Below are 17065 nucleotides of genomic sequence, written 5' to 3'. Positions count from 1 at the left end.
CAGCCCTCTCTCTGAGTCTCCACCTCCTCTATGTAAGTGCCTCAGAAGGTAAGTTATTAGTCACCTTATTTTCTCTGTCATTTTGTCATCTTTCCTCCATGCATCCTTCTAGAGGGTACTAAGATCCCAAGATTTAGATTCAGGAAGAAGTAAGAGGTTTTCTTTAGACCTCAAGACCTAAGGCATGTGCTTCTATTCACTTTTAATCAAAACCTTAATGGGGATTACTGGATGGTGGCTCAGTTAATAAAAAGCGGTACTGTCTTCTTTGACTCTTTCTAGGAACTGAGGCAGCTAGTCTCCCAGACAGTCCCCCGTGAGCCCCCAAATTCCTGGTGTTCATACCCTTTTGGAGTCCCCTCCCACACTGTACAGGGTTGATGGGTGTGACCAAGAGAATAAGGCATGAGTGATGGTATGTAACTTCTGAACTAGTTGTAAGAGACTCTGTGGCTTCTGTCTTGGTCTCTCTCTCTCTCTCTCGGATCCTTTGCTCCGGGGAAAGCCAGCTGCCGTGTTTTGAGAAGCCCTGTGGAGAGGCCTCTGTGATTCCTTCTAGAGCAAACCCATACTCCTCTCTTTCTGCCCCCCGCCCCGCCCCTGCTCTGCCCCAGTGCTCAGCAGCACTCATTATACTTCCTCATCCTGATATGAGGCCTTGTCTGACCTCCCCTTGCTCCGTGAGGCCAGGAACGGACTATTTCTTACTAGTCTTTGAATCCTCAGTGCCTAGTGCAGTGCCTGGCACAGAGCCGTCTCTCAATAAATGCTTGGTGAATAAACAAATGGAAGGAAATCTAGTTTTATATTGATAATCATACCTCATATGTAACTAATTTTTTTCCTTTTGTTCAAGTATCAATTTTTAACAGCTTTATTAGAGACAGAATTGATACACAAAGAACTGCATATATTTAATGTGTACATTTTGATAAGTTTGGACATATGCACACACCTGTGACACCGTCATGAGAATCAAGGTAACAGACACTTCCAGCACAACACCTCCCAAGGTTTCCTTGTGTCCCTTTGGGGTTTTTTGTTGTCGTTTTTGCTTGTTTGTTTTTTCTAGGTAAGAACACTTAACACAAGATCTACCCATCTAAGTGTGCACTTAACAAATTTTGTAGTGCACGATACAGTCTTGCTAACTATATGCACTAAGTTGTGTAACAGATCTCTAGAATGCATTCATCTAGCATAACTGAAACTTTATACCCAGTGAACAACATCTTCCCATATCCCCCTCCTCCCAGCCCCTGACACCACTATTGTATTCTCTGTTTCTGTAAGTTTGACTACTTTAGATACCTTATGTAAGTGGAATAATTCAGCATTTGTCCCTCTGTGACTGGCTTATCTCACTTAGTGTAATGTCTTCAAGGTACATCCATATTGTTGCAAATGGCAGAATTTCCCTCTTTATTAAGGCTAAATAATGTTCACATTTTAAATGTCAAAAGTTTAAGGTTTGAAATTTTTCTTTCAGTAGAAGCCAAATATAGAAATCTATACTAGATTTCATAGACATTTAAGATCACTGAATAAGTCTGTGTGTAGAAATAAGAGACAAGTCTAAAGAAATCTCTGGAACTTAAGTAGGGGTTTCTATTTTGTCTCCAAATTCACCCTCATAATTTTAGTTCTAGTGTGTACCATAGGGTGAATCCCTTCTTCATAATTGGAGAACTTTATTTTTTCCCTTCTGTGTCCATATGCCTACTTAAATTATACCCAGGGTTTATCAAATTATACTCAATTAAGCTGAATATTTTGGCCCCAAAGATGTATTAATTCTAAGTCTCTTACTGTTGCCACTTTGGGTATAACTGTTTTTACTCAATTATACAGTCCCCTGAGATTGGTGGATATTAATTCCAAAGACTGAGAGGACCTCTATGAAGCAAAAGAACGGAGGGCAAACCACGAAGGCCAGTCTGACATTTTCTTTGTCCCCTAAATTTGGATTCTCAGAATTGAGCCAAAGGCCCCATCTTTCTGTACCTGCCTTCTCCTTCCCTCAAAAGCAGTCTTCAGAAGTTGATCAGTTGATTTATATGTAGGTACTAAAAGGTTCAAAAACTCAGAAAGAGGCCAAATTTATTTTAAAGATGATTAAGAAGAAAAAAAGGAGAGTTATCAGAAGGAAGAGGTATAAACAGACATTATACTCATGCTGTATCTAAGAAAGTTCTGAAAACAGTTATAAATCTCTACACAAATTTAGGTATGGGTGTGTGTGTGTGTACAAAAACAAAGCAGTCAAACTTCTGTACACAAACTTAGGTGACTGTGTGTACATGCATACATATATGTGTATATATACACATAGGTATATACATATATACAAATACTATATACGCATATATTTTAAAATCACCCACTTCTTTGGTATAGGGTACAGAGTTCTCATATCACTCTGGGATAATCTCCCAAGGAGCCATTTTATCTGAACACACAGTTCTATTTATCCAGTTTCTGATGATTAGTCTCAGGGGCAACTTTATGCAATACATACTGGCTATGACACAAGGTTTCTCTACTTAAATCAAATCTCCAAACTGAGATCCAGTAAGACAAACAGTACCTTCTCTTCTGCACGTGCCAGTGTCTGGGTATGTGGGATGGAATATGACGTTGGTAGTGAGGAAGCCAAATCTTCATCCCCTCCCTTTTCCTACATGATTCTGGGATTTAGATGTGCAACAAACAAAAAGAAGAGGGACGTTTTCTTGGAAGCTACAAAAGGCCAATTTACTTTTTTTTTTTTGAGTGCTGCAAAACACACATAAAATAGGACACGTCTCTAAGAAGCTCTGACATATCTATCAGCCATGATCTCTTTTGTGTTAAAAGAAACCAGCCACAGAAATATTGTTGCTGCCAAAAAAGCGTTGTCTGCATCCCTTTTCACTTCCTCCCTGCAAGGATGCTTCATCAAATCATCACCAGAAGACAAAATCTGTTGCTTTGTGGCAGACAGTCAACAGAGGTTTGGTTGACTTTGTCACTTTGATGTGGTCACAGAGGTATTAGAGGTTGACCATGCAGCTGTTGGTTAAAAATGATAATCATCTAAAGAAAAGTACACATATACTGTCTCTACTTTCTTGGAACTGGGAGTTGGCTTCCTTGGACCATCTCCCCCTCCTTCCAGCTTCAAAAAAAGGAATTGCTAAATATTCAATTTGGTCTTTGCCTAAGGGTGGCTAAACAAGTCTCCTAGTGAGGTGTTTGTCTTTATTTCTGAGAAGGAGAACAAAAATAAATCTCCCAAAACCAGTAGGGGAAAGGGGACTTATCAACAAAGGTCAACTAGAATAAATAACAATTCTAGTTGAAAATAAGGTTTTCTGTCAAAGCTACAGGAACAATTGAAAGGCATAAAGAGATTTTTGGGTTCCAAAGAAGACCTGAAGACTCCACCTGTCTGGTTGGTCTCCAAACATCAGGGAGTAAAGCAATATTTGAATAGTGTCAGCAAAAGTTTCTTCTTCAGAAGCGTTCCTTGGGTGGTGATGGGGTGTGTGTGTCAGGAATATATGGTGGATCATGAGGGGATCAAATATTCTGTTCTTATGCTCCCAAATTGGCACTTTCTCAATCATATTCTTAAACTCACAGTTGTTAAGACGATCACGAAGAATGTTAGAAGAAGCAGAATCGGAAAGCAAAACAGGGAGCTGCATAGTCTCATCCTAGGCTTGTTCCCTAACATTAGAATTGGTCTAGAATTCTGTAATATTTTTACCCTGATCTCCAAAGAGACACCAGTTCCACAGCCAGAGCCAGTGTAAGAAAAAGTGTATTCAAAGCCTTCCTTCGGGGTGTGGCAGCTACCTATTTTGCTCCTGGGTCATAGAGTACATCTGAACTCCAACTGCCATCCCTCTTCTACTTGAAGAAAAAAAAAAAGCTGGTTAGTTCAAGATCATGGACTGAGCCAAGACGGCTACTTCTCCTTCCTCCCAAACCCTCGGGAAATGAGATGCATAACATAAGACTAAGTCTTAGTCCTAGATAAGACTAAGTCCTAGAAAATGCCAGTTGAATAGAAACTAAAGAAGTTCTGAGTAGTAGCAGACTGGCAGAAATACCAGAGAGATGAGAAACACAGCTGAAGGAAGGGGCTGCTGGATGAATAATTCTCTAGCCTGTAAACTTCATCAGAACAAGTCATCATCTGTCTTATTCATTATTGTATCCTCTCTTCCTTGTATAGCTCCTGGCACAAAGTGGATGTTCAATAGTGACTATTAAATATGAATACACTGGTTCTCCTAAGAGGAAAACAAACTCAAGGTCAGCAGGAGAGAAGTGTATTATGGGATATCGACCGAGGAGTTGAAGCACTGCCAGGCCAGTGTCCCCCAAGTTGCACACTGAGGAGCTAGTTATGGTGTTTGCCCTCAGGCTCTTAGTAAAGAACCAGCCATGGGGGCCTCCTAGAATATGGATGGGGCCAGACAGAACAGTAGGGCATGGCCCAGATATTACTGAATTGTTAAGTAAGGAAAGGCAACTTGAACAGGTGTGAAATCCTCTGAGGTGCTCCAAGGGGTAACTTTCCCTACTTGCTTGTTTGAGGAATGCCTCCACCCTGCTGGGCCATCCCCCTGCCCATAAACCTTGGGGACAACACATCTGTCAGTCATCACATTCCAGGGGCATGCTTGGTAAGGGGTGTTGGAAGAGAACCGTAACAATTGCTCAGGAAATGATATAGCTACAAATACTGATAAATGTACATATGGAAATGAACAACCCACAGGGGGAGACAAGATGGCGGAATAGAAGGATGTGACCTCACCTCTTCTTACTGAAACACCCAAATCACAACTAACTGCTGAACAACCATCAACAAAAAGATGCTGGAATCTACCAAAAGGATACCCTATATCCAAAGACAAGAAGCTACAGCAAGACAATAGGAGGGGCGTAATAGTGATAAAATCAAATACCATGCACAACGGGTGGGCGACCCACCCTGGAAAATAATTATACCACAGAAGTTCTCCCACAGAAGTGAAAGTCTGAGCCCCACATCAGGATCTCCAGCCTGGGGGGTCTGGCAAAGGGAGGAGGAGCCCCCAGAGAATCTGAAAATGAGCAATCCAGAACCATCAGACCTTTGACCCAAACTCATAGACTAAAAGCTGAACCAGTAAAGAATTTGTTGCAACAAAAATAGAAATGAGCTTTTTTTCCTCTCCTGATAACAGGGAAAATAAAGGGAACAGTGAACAGGCTAGAGAAGAAACATAAACCGGCCTGAAAGAGTTAATCAATCTTAGTTTTATTTTAACTGTGACTAATCTGTAGTGTCTGTAACTAGATTTGTCCTTCACAAAGTTAACCTGTCACCCACCCCCCCCACCCCGCCCCGCAACTTGATGTAAATTACATTCTGCACCTATTACCCCCTAATTCTGTGTAATTTACATCCTGCACCTGGTATTTACTCTCCCTACACTTTCTTGTAGCAAATCACCCCTTGTAGCTGTTTGCATTTCATAAAGAAGGTCATAGGCCGATAACCCACAGACAAAAGGACTCAATTACCGGGCTGCCAGACCCAATTACCGGGCTGCCTGACTCCAGCAGTGACTTTAAAATACTGCAAGAAGAAGAAGAACGCAAGACCTTCACTACTTTGATCCTTATCACCTACCCTGGACTGCGAGTTCCACCTATAAGACCCCTGTAATTCCTCAGGAGACAGGGGCACAGTTCTTGAGGCGCTAGCCTGCTGTGTCTTCCCTTTGCCTGGCAGAGAAATAAAAAAGCCTCTCTATTTCTTTTCCTCCAGATCTCTGTCTCCATATTTCTATTCAGCATTGGTGAACAGGGAGCCAAGGTTTTTGGCAACAAACTGACATCTGAGGAATGAGCAAATGTAAGAAGCCTTGAAAATATTTTATTTAGTACCTGAGATACAATGGATATCACATCCATTAAACAAGAGTCAGCTGCCATAGAAAAAGCAGCAATCAGAGAAAAAGAAAGACATCTTAAAAATTAAAAATAATGATGAACAAATTCTAAAACTCAGTGTTGGAGATGAATTACAGAATAGATACAACTGAAAAGAGAAGTAGTGATTTGCAAGACCAAATCAAAGTATTTTTCCCTAAACATAGAGCAGAAAAATCAAAGAAAAAAATTTTGAGAGAAAAGAAATATAGAAGATCCAGATGAAAAAAAACCCTGCTGAGTAGGAATTCTAGGACATAATGGGGGAAGTGAGACCTGGCCCCCCCCACCACGCCTCCCTGGAATAGAGCTCCTGTGACTTACTGTTGTGCTGAGAAGAGGGTGTGGGGAGTCCTGCCTCAACAATTCCCTATTTGTTATTTCTGATGAACAATCTTCAGTCATTCTATCTTTATTTTTATGTATATGTTGTGTCTTTTATTTGGCTGTTTTTGAGATATTTTTCTTTATCCTTACTTTTCAGCCATTTAACACAATGATGTGCCTTGATATGAATTTCTTTTATGTTTTTTCCTCTGGGGTTTACTGGGTTTCTTAGACTTATGGACTGATATTATTAAGCAAATTTGGAAAACTTCAGCCAAAAGTTCCTTAAATATTTTTTGCCCCATTAGTTCTCTCCTCTCCTTCTGAATAACACATATGTTAGATTGCTTATTTTCCTATAGGTAACTGAGGCTCTGTTCATTTTTTTTCAAGTTTTTTTTTTTTTCTCTTTTCAGTTTGGTGATTTTTGTTGACTTTTCTTCAGGTTCCCTGATCTTTCCTTCTGCCATCTCCAAACTGATGTTAATCACACCCAATGTTTTTTCAGGTATTGTATTCTTTATTTGAGATATTGTATTTTTCAGTTCTGCAATTTCCATATCTTTTTTTTTTCCAGCATTTTCATATCTTTCCCCAAATCCCCATGTCTTCACGTATTATATCCACTTTTGTGTAAATTATTTAACATATTTATAATAGTAATTTTAAAGTCTTTATATACTAATTTCAACATCTGCTTTGTCTGTGGGTCTCCTTTTATTTTATTTTTGTTTTTTGGTATCTTTATTTGTATTCATTTATTTAAACTTTGGGTTTATTTATTTATTTATTTATTTATTTTTGGCTGTGTTGGGTCTTCATTTCTGTGTGAGGGCTTTCTCTAGTTGCGGCAAGTGGGGGCCACTCTTCATCGCGGTGCGCGGGCCTCTCATTATCGCGGCCTCTCTTGTTGCGGAGCACAGGCTCCAGACGCGCAGGCTCAGTAGTTGTGGCTCACGGGCCCAGTTGCTCCGCGGCATGTGGGATCTTCCCAGACCAGGGCTCGAACCTGTGTCCCCTGCATTGGCAGGCAGATTCTCAACCACTGCGCCACCAGGGAAGCCCTGGTGTCTTTATTATGGGTCACATTTTTCTGCTTCTTTGTGTGTCTGGTAATTGTTACTGTACACTGGACACTGTAAATGACATACTGCAGATGATCTAAATTCTGTTATCTTCCTCTGATGAGTATTGGGGTTTTACTCCAGAAGGCAGCTAAATTTCTTGCAGATAACATTACTCTTCTGCAGGCTTGTTTCTCCATTTTGTTAGGCTAGTTATATTTCAATTTTATTCTTAGTCTTAGGCTCATAGTCCTTAGCTCACAGTCCTGAGATATGGTCCTTATATCTAAGGCATGATGCTTCTGGCATATCACAGAAATGCAAGACATATTTGCCAAGCCCCTCTAATTTGGTAGATTTTAACTTCAAACTCTGTCTGCCCAGTACCAGGCAACTGCTGAAGTCTCTGCTCACTTCTTTCAGCCATCCAGCTGTTGTTTTCTGCTCTGCTCCTTGGAGACTTGCCCTGTGCCTCTGCAGTTGAAGAGTCAGCCAAGCATTTGAGAAGATTTTGTACATAGATCTGGGGGCTCCTCCCAACCATCACTCCTAACCTTCTGGGATTTCCCTGCTCCCTTCAATTTCCAGTTGCTCTGGCAGCCTTGTAGTCTGGCCTCTAACTATTTAGTACAATAAGTCTGTGTTCTGCAGACTAGTGAATGTCTGCAGGGGAAAAGCCAGTTAAATGTGAGCTATCTCGCCTCCTGTTTGTGCCTGATTTTGGTCCTTCTCTAGTGCCTTGAAGTAGATACATAAGCAGAGTTTATAATTATTATCAGTAGGATGTTTTGTCTGATACAAACTACTTGCCATTACTTGAAGCTGGAAGCCTTTATATAAACATAAATAAGGTCATGTTACATATTTTATTTTATAACATTTAAAAAATTGAACAGCATATTTTAGATATTGTTCTGTGTCAGTATATATTAATTGACCTGATTTCCTTTGTCTGACATATGGGTGCTACAAGTATTCGATGATAAGGCTGTATAACAGAGATAAACTGTTAAATGGAGTTGTGGGTTACAAATTAGACCTCTTTCAATGTTCTTTGAAAGATACTAAATTACTTTCTTTTGAATGCAGCACTTTATGAAGACTAGTTATATTTGGGTATGCAGCATCATGAATTTAAACAATCTTCTATTAATGTTTTTTTGGTTGTTTCAATTTTTCTTATTACAGGCAATGATATAATGAACATCCATCCTTGTATGTTAATTTTTTGGTCTTTCCTATAGAATCATTATCCTAGGGATGGAATCACTGAGTAACAGTAAATCCACATTTTAAATTTTAATATATTCAATATAATTACCAATTACTCTCCATAAAGGCTATACAAATATATACACTCCAAGAGTATATGAGAATGCCTACTTCTTCATAACTTTAACAACACTGGATATTATTCTTTTAAATCTTTCCCATACACACAAACCACCCTAATGGCATTTCATAAGAGCGGGATTGTCCAGCCCTCTTTTGCTGTCCTCAGTTTTGATTCTGAGCTATTGTCCCTTTCAACTTTCCAACACTGTGTCTCTGCCTTGCCCTTTGAACTAGACCACTGATGTTTGTCTCTGGGCTCCCCATCAAAAACCATTTGGATTCTACTTCCAGGCATGCTTCCTGACTTTACTGGTAAAACATCATCTCCAGCTCAACCTGGCCCAGGGCTTTATTCTTTAGTGTTGCTCCACCATGAGTATTCACAGTTTACCTCATTCCCTTCACATCCCCTCACTTATCTTCACAATTTACCTCATTCCCCCAATCTAAAATAGACATTTTTGTCTTTGTGAATTAAGGTCAGGGCAATCTGAACAACATATCTACAACAATTGGTTCAAAAGTACTGTCTCAGTAAGAAATGCTCTAAAATGTCTCCAAAATTATTGCTGTAGCATCCTTACCTTCCTTACTTTTAAAAAGTAACCACTAAGAGAGCAAATAACATCCTGGAACATTTTCTCAGTAAAATATATGTGAAGGAAGAGTATAAAGCACTTTAAATATAAGAAACCAAACATACATATTTTTCTGTACTTTTCTCTGGATTCCCACTAATTGACATGAAGGGATTTTTTTTTGTAAAGACATAAACCTAAGAGGGAAAAGAGAACTGGAGACAAAATGATAGCCACAAAATGTTGCAAATTAGAAAACAGAAGAAGGAAAGACAACTGACCTAGCAGACCCAGGGAAGCTATGTCCTAAGTGAGCAAGCTAAGTCATAGCCCATTTTTCAATACATATAGAACCCCAAAGGCTCAAGAATGAGAAGCATCACGGGTTTATGATTCAGGGAAAAAGGAAAGGACAGAAGTCTATGGGGCAGCTAGACCTCCATCCCAAATCCTCTTTCTTACTTTGTGCAACCAGGTGACAAATTCTTCTACCTCAGCAGAAAATGGGGGTTCTGGAGAAAGTAAAAACAGAAGGTCTCTGAGATGAGGACACATGGTATAGCTGAGGGCAGTAACCATTTTGAAAGCAGAAGGATTAAATACTAAATATTGAAACCCTCCCCCTAAAGCTCCTGGCCCTCTTCCATCACATGGTTTTCAGAATACAATGCAGGATTATTAGAAGACTCTTCTCAAGAGGGCAGACAGTAGAAGCAAGAAGAGCTACAATCCTGCAGCCTGTGGAATGAAAATCACATGCACAGAAAGACAGACAAAATGAAAAGGCAGAGGACTATGTACCAGATGAAGGAACAAGATAAAATCCCAGAAATACAACTAAATGAAGTGGAGATAGGCAACCTCCCAGAAAAAGAATTCAGAATAATGACAGTGAAGATGATCCAGGACCTCAGAAAAAGAATGGAGGCAAAGACCAAGAAGATGCAAGAAATGTTCAACAAAGACCTAGAAGAATTAAAGAACAAACAAACAGAGATGAACAATACAATAACTGAAATGAAAAATACACTAGAAGGAATCAATAGCAGAATAACTGAGGCAGAAGAACGGATAAGTGACCTGGAAGACAGAATGGTGGAATTCACTGTTGTGGAACAGACTAAAGAAAAAAAATGAAAAGAAATGAAGATAGCCTAAGAGACCTCTGGGACAACATTAAACACACCAACATTTGCAGGATAGGGGTCCCAGAAGGAGAAGAGAGAGAGAAAGGATCCGAGAAAATACTGAAAGAGATTATAGTCAAAAACTTCCCTAACATGGGAAAGGAAACAGCCACCCAAGTCAAGGAAGCTCAGAGAGTCCCAGGCAGGATAAACCCAAGAAGAAACATGCTGAGACACACAGTAATCAAACTGAAAAAAACTAAAGACAAAGAAAAATTATTGAAAGCAGCAAGGGAAAAATGACAAATAACATACAAGGGAACTCCCATAAGGTTAACAGCTGATTTCTCAGCAGAAACTCTACAAGCCAGAAGGGAGTGGCATGATATACTTAAAGTGATGAAAGGGAAGCACCTACAACAAAGATTACTCTATCGGCAAGGATCTCATTCAGATTCAACAGAGAAATCAAAAGCTTTATAGATAAGCAAAAGCTAAGAGAATTCAGCACCACCAAACCAGCTCTACAACAAATGCTAAAGGAACTTCTCTAAGTGGGAAACACAAGAGAAGAAAAGGACCTACAAAAACAAACCCAAAACAATTAACAAAATGGTAATAGGAACATACATATCGATAATTACCTTAAATGTAAATGGATTAAATGCTCCAACCAAAAGACACAGGCTTGCTGAATGGATACGAAAACAAGACCTGTATATATGCTGTGTACAAAAGACCCACTTCAGACCTAGGGACACATACAGACTGAAAGTGAGGAGATGGAAGAAGATATTCCACGCAAATGGAAATCAAAAGAAAGCTGGAGTAGCAATACTCATATCAGATAAAATACACTTTAAAATAAAGAACGTTACAAGAGACAAGGAAGGACACTACATAATGATCAAGGGATCAATCCAAGAAGATATAACAATTGTAAATATATATGCACCCAACATAGAAGGACCTCAATACATAAGGCAACTGCTAACAGCTATAAAAGAGGAAACTGACAGTAACACAGTAATAGTGAGGGACTTTAACACCTCACTTACACCAATGGACAGATCATCCAGACAGAAAATTAATAAGGAAACACAAGCTTTAAATGACACAATAGACCAGATAGATTTAATTGATATTTACAGGACATTCCAGACCCTTTCTTCTCAAGTGCACACAGAACATTCTCCAGGATATATCACATCTTGGGTCACAAATCAAGCCTCAGTGAATTTAAGAAAGTTGAAATCATTTCAAGCATCTTTTCCAACCACAACGCTATGAGATTAGAAATCAATTACAGGGAAAAAAATGTAAAAAACACGAACACATGGAGGATAAACAATATGTTACTAAATAACCAAGAGATCACTGAAGAAATCAAAGAGGAAATCAAACAATACCTAGAGACAAATGACAATGAAAACAAGATGATCCAAAACCAATGGGATGCAGCAAAAGCAGTTCTAAGAGGGAAGATAATACCAATACAATCCTACCTCAAGAAACAAGAAAAATCTCAAATAAACAATCTAACTTTACACCTAAAGGAACTAGAGGAAGAAGAACAAACAAAACCCAAAGTTAGTAGAAGGAAAGAAATCATAAAGATCAGAGCAGAAATAAATGAAACAGAAACAAAGAAAACAGTAGCAAAGATCAATAAAACTAAAAGCTGGTTCTTTGAGAAGATAAACAAAATTGATAAACCTTTAGCCAGACTCATCAAGAAAAAGAGGGTGGGCTTCCCTGGTGGCGCAGTGGATGAGAATCTGCCTGCTAATGCAGGGGACACGGGTTCGCGCCCTGGTCTGGGAAGATCCCACATGCCGCAGAGCAACTAGGCCCGTGAGCCACAACTACTGAGCCTGCGCATCTGGAGCCTGTGCTCTGCAACAAGAGAGGCCACGATAGTGAGAGGCCCGCGCACTGCGATGAAGAGTGGCCCCCGCTTGCCGTAACTAGAGAAAGCCCTGGCACAGAAACAAAGACCCAACATAGCAATCAATCAATCAATAAATAAATCTTAGAAAAAAAAAACAAAGAAAAAGAGGGAGAGGACTCAAATCAATAAAATTAGAAATGAAAAAGGAGAAGTTACAACGGGCACCACAGAAATACATCATAAGAGACTACTACAGGCAAATCTATGCCAATAAAATGGACAACCTGGAAGAAATGGACAAATTCTTAGAAAGGTATAACCTTCCAAGACTGAACCAGGAAGAAACAGAAAATATGAACAGACCAATCACAAGTAATGAAATTGAAACTGTGATTAAAAATCTTCCAACAAACAAAAGTCCAGGACCAGATGGCTTCACAGGTGAATTCTACCAAACATTTAGAGAAGAGCTAACACCCATCCTTCTCAAACTCTTCCAAAAAATTGCAGAGGAAGGAATACTCCCAAACTCATTCTACGAGGCCCCCATCACCCTGATACAAGAAACAGACAAAGATACTACAAAAAAAGAAAACTATAGACCAATATCACTGATGAATATAGATGAAAAAATCCTCAACAAAATACTACCAAACAGAATCCAACAGCACATTAAAAGGATCATACATCACGATCAAGTGGGATTTAACCCAGGGATGCAAGGATTCTTCAGTATATGCAAATCAATCAATGTGATATACCATGTTAACAAACTGAAGAATAAAAACCATATGATCATCTCAATAGATGCAGAAAAAGCTTTCAACAAAATTCAACACCCATTTATGACAAAAACTCTCTAGAAAGTGGGTATAGAGGGAACCTACCTCAACATAATAAAGGCCATATATGACAAACCCTCAACAAACATTATTCTCAATGGTGAAAAATGGAAAGCATTTGCTCTAAGATCAGGAACAAGACAAGGATGTCCACTGTCGGCACCATTATTCAACATAGTTTTGGAAGTCCTAGCCACGGCAATCAGAGAAGAAAAAGAAATAAAAGGAATACCAATTGGAAAAAGAAAGTAAAACTGTCACTGTTTGCATATGACATGATACTATACATAGGAAATCCTAAAGATGCCAAAAGAAAACTACTAGAGCTAATCAATGAATTTGGTAAAGTTGCAGGATACAAAATTAATGCACAGAAATCTCTTACATTCCTATACACTAACAATGAAAGATCAGAAAGAGAAATTAAGGAAACAATCCCATTCAGCATTGCAACAAAAAGAATAAAATACCTAGGAATAAACCTACCTAAGGAGGTAAAAGAGCTGTACTCAGAAAACTATAAGACACTGATGAAAGAAATCAAAGATGACAAAAACAGATGGAAAGATATACCATGTTCTTGGATTGGAAGAATCAATATTGTGAAAAATGACTATACTACCCAAAGCAATCTACAGATTCAATGCAATCCCTAACAAATTACCAATGGCATTTTTTACAGAACTAGAACAAAAAAATCTTAAAATTTGTATGGAGACACAAAAGACCCTGAATAGCCAAAGCAATCTTGAGGGAAAAAAACAGCTGGAGAAATCAGGCTCCCTGACTTCAGACTATACTACAAAGCTACAGTAATCAAGACAATATGGTACTGGCAGAAAAACAGAAATACAGATCAATGGAACAGGATAGAAAGCCCAAAGGTAAACCCACACACCTATGGTTAACTAATCTATGAAAAAGGAGGCAAGGATATACAATGGAGAAAAGACAGTCTCTACAATAAGTGGTGCTGGGAAAACTGGACAGCTACATGTAAAAGAATGAAATTAGAACACTCCCTAACACCATACACAAAAATAAACTCAAATAGATTAAAGACCTAAATGTAAGACCAGACACTATAAAACTCTTAGAGGAAAACATAGGAAGAACACTCTTTGACATAAATCACAGCAAGGTCTTTTTTGACCCACCTCCTAGAGTAATGGAAATAAAAACAAAAATAAACAAATGGGACCTAATGACACTTAAAAGCTTTTGCACAGCAAAGGAAACTATAAACAAGACAAAAAGACAACCCTCAGAATGGGAGAAACTATTTGCAAATGAAGCAACGGACAAAGGATTAATCTCCAAAATATATAAACAGCTCATGCAGCTCAATATTAAAAAAACAAACAACCCAACAAAAACTGGGTAGAAGACCTAAATAGACATTTCTCCAAAGACATACAGATGGCCAAGAGGCACATGAAAAGCTGCTCAACATCACTAATTATTAGAGAAATGCAAATCAAAACTACAATGAGGTATCATCTCATACCAGTTAGAATGGGCATCATCAGAAAATCTACAAACAACAAATGCTGGAGAGGGTGTGGAGAAAAGGGAGCCCTCTTGCACTGTTGGTGGGAATGTAAATTGATACAGCCACTATGGAGAACAGTATGGAGGTTCCTTAAAAAACTAAAAATAGAATTACCATATGACCCAGCTATCCCACTACTGGGCATATACCCAGAGAAAACCGTAATTCAAAAAGACACATGCACCCCAATGTTCACTGCAGCACTATTTACAATAGCCAGGTCATGGAAGTAACCTAAATGCCTATCAACAGATGAATGGATAAAGATGTGGTACGTATATACAACGGAATATTACTCAGCCATAAAAAGGAACGAAATTGGGTCATTTGCAGAGACGTGGATGGACCTAGAGACTGTTATACAGAGTAAAGTAAGTCAGAAAGAGAAAAACAAATATAGTATATTAACACATATATGTGGAATATAGTACAGAACCGGTTTGCAAGGCAGAAATAGAGACAGATGTAGAGAACAAACGTATGGACACCAAGGGGGGAAAGCAGGGGGTGGTGGTAGGATGAATTGGGAGATTGGGATTGACATATGTACACTAATATGTATAAAATAGTTAAGTAAGAAGAACCTGCTGTATAAAAAAAATAAATAAAATAAAATTAAAATTGAAAAAATAAAACAAAGAAGATTCTTCACTGAAAAGCATCTTACAAGCTGAAAGAAAAGACCTAAAGATACTGACATCTGGGTTATCAAATTAAACAGCCCAGCCTCATCACCCTGCATGTGACCTGGTGGTCTTCAAGCCCCACCCGCAATACAGAGCTAGCATTAAGCTTTTTAGTGCCCTAACTTAAAATATAAATGACAGCCAAGGATCACCAGACATTAAGAAAGCCTCAAACATAACAGAGATTACAAGCGTAGAGATTAAAGTAATTGGAAGGTAAAAGAAGGTGAAAACTATCAGACAGCTATGAGAATATTTGCAAACATGAAGCAATAGGATGCTATTTTAAAAGGAGTATCCATAAAACAAAAACATCTTAGAAATGAAAAAATACAGCATAAATTAAAAAATCCAATGAAAAGGTTGGATGAAAAATTTGATAAAATTTCCAGAAAACAACAAAACGACAGAAAATAGGAGAGAAAAGAGAACATTTAAGGAGGAAGCCAGGAAGTCTGATATCTAAACCCAATATGAGTCATAGAAAGAGGGAAAAAAAGAAAATGGAAGAAATGAAATCACGAAAGGAAGGTGAGATGACCCCATAGCGACTCTACAGTGAGAAGGCGGTAGATAATGCCTAAGCCTGGAAAAAAATCATTGGCTCAAATGTTTTCTGAATTAGTTAATAAATGGAACAACACTCCTAAACTACGTCCTGTAGGCAAATGAAGTCATATTATATGACACCTCCTCTGAAATATTGGGGTCCTGGGATGCAGGACTCAGGACAGTATATGCTGCCCAGCTAGGGTGAAGGGCCAGGGCACAAGAAATGCCACCTCAATGCCACTGCTACAGAATTGGGACATTGGACTTATGGTAATGTTTCCAGGTTACAAGCCATTGTGCATCATGCCGACCTTCTACTCCCCATTTCCACAGCCATTGACTAGCGTTCGTAAAAGAGATCATTATTGATAGCCTTCACCCTGTCATCTTTGGCTGTAGTTCACAGAACCAAGGGGCTTTTTGAGAGGTGTCATCTTGGAGAGAAGGACCCAAAAGCCAAATAAATAGTGCAACTGAGTCACCCTAATGGAAGGTTAACAAAATGAAGGAAACCCAGGACCAGGCCTGAAGCACTGAGGGAGAGAGTGGGGAACCAGAGTGTCCTCACAGGAACATTTGAGGCTTCCCTTCAGTATGACCCCATAGCTCGCTGATCTTTTCCTTCTTATCACTTGTCACAGCCTGTAACTTTTCAAGCTGATTGTAAGGTCCATGAGGATAGTATCTATGCTTGTTTTGTTTTGATGTCCCTCATCTGCACTCAGCACTAGGAGGTGCTACAAAAAAATTGTTAAATGAGTGAACAAAAGATCCAGGTAAGAGCAGAAAAGTTTGAGCTGGCAATTGAGATACAGAGCCCAGAGAAATTTCCTGAACTAAAAAGAAGAGGAAACCATGGTGACTTGATATGGGACGCCAACAGCCTGGACAGGAGAGGGAAGAGGTTCTCACAGGTGCCAACTGTGTCTGGAGATTCCAGCAGTTAGACACATACGCATGGGTTTGTGCCTGAAGCATTCACTGTGAATCCTAAATACTGGTGCCATTCCTGCCAAGGCAAGCCCTGCCCTACAAGGGCGGCCACCATGGTTGGAGATCTGTTTAGTTCATAGACATGGGGCTGGAAAGGGAACGCCTCAAGGTTTTACTTGGAAGCCCAAACTTCAGGTTGACCAAA

General features: G+C 39.2%; 1 protein-coding gene across 1 annotated transcript in view; it reads right to left on the bottom strand.

Moving 5' to 3' along the window:
- Positions 1–17065, bottom strand: part of CRADD (CARD and death domain containing adaptor protein) — a 362979-nt gene that overhangs the window by 152738 nt on the left and 193176 nt on the right. Inside the window, exon 6 of the mRNA XM_082350458.1 lies at positions 2588–2687. The gene's annotated coding sequence lies outside the window, so the exon portion shown is untranslated. The remainder of the gene's footprint in view (positions 1–2587; positions 2688–17065) is intronic.

The sequence above is a fragment of the Balaenoptera borealis genome (assembly GCF_965194805.1).
Source record: "Balaenoptera borealis genome assembly, chromosome: 13".
NCBI lineage: Eukaryota > Metazoa > Chordata > Mammalia > Artiodactyla > Balaenopteridae > Balaenoptera > Balaenoptera borealis.
The sequence above is the reverse complement of the archived record's forward strand: the minus strand, read 5'-3'. Positions and strand labels throughout refer to the sequence as shown.